At 45.9% G+C, this 3,805-nt stretch overlaps 1 pseudogene; it reads left to right on the plus strand.

Moving 5' to 3' along the window:
• The first annotated feature begins 488 nt into the window (after window positions 1-488).
• LOC116379735 (digestive organ expansion factor-like) lies at window positions 489-3,799 on the plus strand (annotated as a pseudogene).
• Window positions 3,800-3,805: the final 6 nt, after the last annotated feature.

Below are 3,805 nucleotides of genomic sequence, written 5' to 3' on the forward strand. Positions count from 1 at the left end.
AGGCCAGCAGAGAAGGCCTTGCAGGCCCTGACGGCCCACCACTGGTAAAAACTTAAAACTATGCTGTTCGAAGGAGCTAAACCGTAACGTCATAGACACGCCCGAAATGTTTTCCCTAAAATGCAATATTTAGGAATGTAGCTGTTTGTTATTCCCAATGTAGTTCTCAATGTCCACTTGTTAAAATGCATACAACAACGTTACGGCACAACCGAGAAGGACTTTGGAGATGACTCGAGAAAATCAAGTAGTCACACGTTAGTTAATGGATGTTCAACGTGATCCTCTACTGTAGGTAATAACCTATTAACTAGCAAAATGGCCCAGAGCAGAAAGAGTACAAGGACATCAGTTGCATGGGGTTTAATTACACACGTGCACTAGCCATAGCATATCCTTGATATTGACTGATATTGGCCACCCAGTCGCTGATAAACTCCCGTTTTGTAATATTTTACCCGTACTAATATTATAATATTACAAATTGAAAGGTGTTTTGTTCTCACATTTTTCAGCAAGCAAGCCCAGAACAGTCTGACATTGAGCCTGATGAACTGGAGGATGAGGAGGAGGAACCAGAGCAGAAAACAGCCTATCAGAAGCTTCTTTCTACTCTCAGCCAACCAACCAGTAATGACAAGAGTGAAGAGGAGAGCACTGATGATGAAGAGGAAGAAGAGGAGCTTCTTGATGAAGGTGAGTTGTTTATTTCCATCACACCTGGGGACAGTGTAGGCCAACACACTGCAGTCGACTGAATATTGTGCTTTTTTTTGTAGGGGAAAGTGATGGAGTCGGTGATGACAGTGAGCATGGTGATGAAGATGAAGGGGGAGAAGACGAGCCCAAGGATGCAGATGAGGCTGTAACTGAAGCAGTAGACGGGGAGGAGAAGGCGGCAGGAGATGAGTTCGTAGACGAGGAGCATGAGACCCACTTCTGTCTGGAGACCACCTTCACGGACGAAGGAGGACAGGGGGCCGCTGAAAGCCCCGCAGAGCAGGAAGACAGCAAAGGTACTGCTACTACTGCTCAGAAAATTCAGTCATTAGTTTTGTCAGATGTATCACCCTATGTTCCCTGTAACCTTTAAGAGATGCATTTTATGTTCATTCTTTTTCAAAATAGTTGTCTTGCGTGCTCAATTATAAAAGTTGAGGAATACGATTTGACGGAGGAATGTCTGACAGTTTTTTTCTGTATCGGCAGACATGTTTCTACAGCATTTAGACACAGAGCTTGGGGAAGAGGATGTGCAGAAGATAACATCTGGCAGCAAAGCCAAGGCTCAGATCACGGTATTAAATTCACAGTTTTGCAAAATTGACCAACTTTTACATTCGAATGAATTCTAACTACATTTGATGTGCGTAACTATCTTTGCCTTTCCTCACATTTAGTGGCCAAAATTGGGCACTCTACTCTGTAACTTTGCCCTGGAGAAGTTTGGAGGCATCGGCCCACAGAAAGGCACAAACCTGCCAGTTTTCCACAAAGTTTTGAAGACCAGCTGGAAGGATCTGAACCAGACCTGCAACCCTATGGGGCTGGCTGGGGAGATCAGCCCGCTGCAGCTTGAGCTGCTAGCGCTTATGGGCTCCTACAAGGACCTCTACCACCCAGAAACCTGTCCTGTGACCCAGGGCCCTCAGGTCTGCGGTGCATACTGCCTCCACGTGCTCAACCACGTACTGAAGGCCAACTCCCAGGTCCTGGCTCACAAAGCACTGCTAAGGGAACCGAAAACCCAAGCTAAACCTGGAGCTGAGCCGCAGGACGAACCCAGAGACCAAGGACTGACCCGGCCCAAAGTAAAGTACTTTTTAACTCTCTTTCACTTGCAAATTGTGCCTGTTTTAGTCTCAAATATCAAGAGTACTGCAGTTGGAAATAAAAGTGCACAATTGTCCCATCATGCCTCAGATGCATTGCTGATTTTGTAGTCACACATTGTACAACTTACGAAATCATTGAAACTTTGTTTTGGTGTAAAAATGCATTTGTCACAAAATAGTTCAAACATTGGGAAACCATATGCTTTACTTGCTGCTCACAAGTCTCTCTGCATGTGTGTGAGTAGAATCCAATATATTTCACCCTGAACATAATCTAGTCCAGCAGTTATGTCGTATGCATGAGTGATCTGAGAGTGATCCCTAATTGCATTACTTGATGCTCCACCTTCAACAGAAGCGGCAGTATTGCTCACTCAGGGTTATTTAGGTCGTCCAGTACATTCATGTGATCTGCTATCATCACTTTTCGTAATGCGTCCACTTAGCCACAAGTGTTCAAAAGCGCAATATTAATTCTCTCTGCTGTAATGATTGTTGTAAATATGTCAGGTCCTGATCCTCGTTCCGTTCCGAGGCGGAGCTCTGCGGGTCGTCCAGATGCTCATCAGCCTGCTGGAGACCAAAGGCAAGAAGATAGTGGTCAACAACAAGAAGAGGTTCAAGGAAGAGTTCGGCGAAGAGGCAGATGGCAAGCCGCCCAAGACGATTACAGCGCCATCTTCTCGGGCAACGTGGACGATCACTTCAAGATAGGTACGGTTTAACAAACAGAAGTCAGACAATCTTTAGACAAACCACCAAGTCTTCCCGTCTGAGGCCTTGTCGCTGTCTTCTCTCCTCCCCAGGCGTCTCCATTGTGAGCAGCAGCATACGCCCCTTTTATTCATCGGACATCATCATCGCGTCACCGCTGGGCCTCCGTACGGTGCTGGGAGCAGAAGGAGAAAGTAAGCGAGACTTTGACTTCCTCTCCTCCATCGATCTGCTGGTGGTGGACCAGGCAGACGTCTTACTCATGCAGAACTGGGAACATGTCTTGGTAAGAACACACATCTGTTCAACAGCACACATTACTGCAGGATGGCATCTCTTCAGCGGTGTTGTGTTCTTACTGTTGGGAAGAATGTGGCGCCATCTGCTGTTTAACAATAATTGTAGAATTTGATGAATCACAATATGTTATAATTTAGGAAATAGAAGCACTGCTGGAGAGCATTGAGCATTTTAGATTTAAGTCTGACTATTTTTGGAATCCGATTGGTTAAAATTATATGGTTAAGGTGTCTGTATAAGTCAATGTTTTATAACAATTGACATCGTCCACCCCTCTACAGCATGTGATGAAGCACATAAACCTGCAGCCGCTGGACTCCCATGGAGTGGACTTCTCCAGGGTGAGGATGTGAAACCTGAACAACTGGGCCAGACACTACCGGCAGACGCTGGTGTTCAGCTCCATCCAGGACCCACAGATCACCAACATCCTCACCAAGCACTGCGCCAACTACCGTGGACAGGTACTCATTACAGTAACATTAAACCTGCTCCTGGGACTGAGCGTTCAGCACGAACTGTAATTTAGTTAACACATGACTAAGAGGTAGAAATGATCTCATGGATTGAGTTAATACTCAGCGGTTGGAGCAGCACCCTCACTAAGTTGTTTACTGTAGGCAGCTGGATATCTAAGGAAAGTTTTCTTCATTGCTTTTTGATTGTATAGTTTTTTTAAAAGTATATTCCCTGTGTGGTTTCTGTCCCAGATTGCCACTAAGAACATGCCGAAAACGGGTTCCATCTGCCAGGTGCTGGTTCAGCTGCCTCATGTGTTTCAGATGTTCTCCTCTGACAGCTTCATGGACCACGATGCCCGGTAAGGTCTTCCCACATGTGAACCATGTGATGCCATCACAGCCAGACAACTGACAATCCTCCCAGAAACGTCATCGGAGCAACCACTGAGTCCACATCGAAGCAGGACCAGTGGTTCTCATGGTAGCCTTTGTGTG

The sequence above is a fragment of the Anarrhichthys ocellatus genome, unplaced genomic scaffold, assembly GCF_004355925.1.
Source record: "Anarrhichthys ocellatus isolate YVR2014 unplaced genomic scaffold, GSC_Weel_1.0 scaffold5037, whole genome shotgun sequence".
NCBI classification, from domain to species: Eukaryota; Metazoa; Chordata; class Actinopteri; order Perciformes; family Anarhichadidae; genus Anarrhichthys; species Anarrhichthys ocellatus.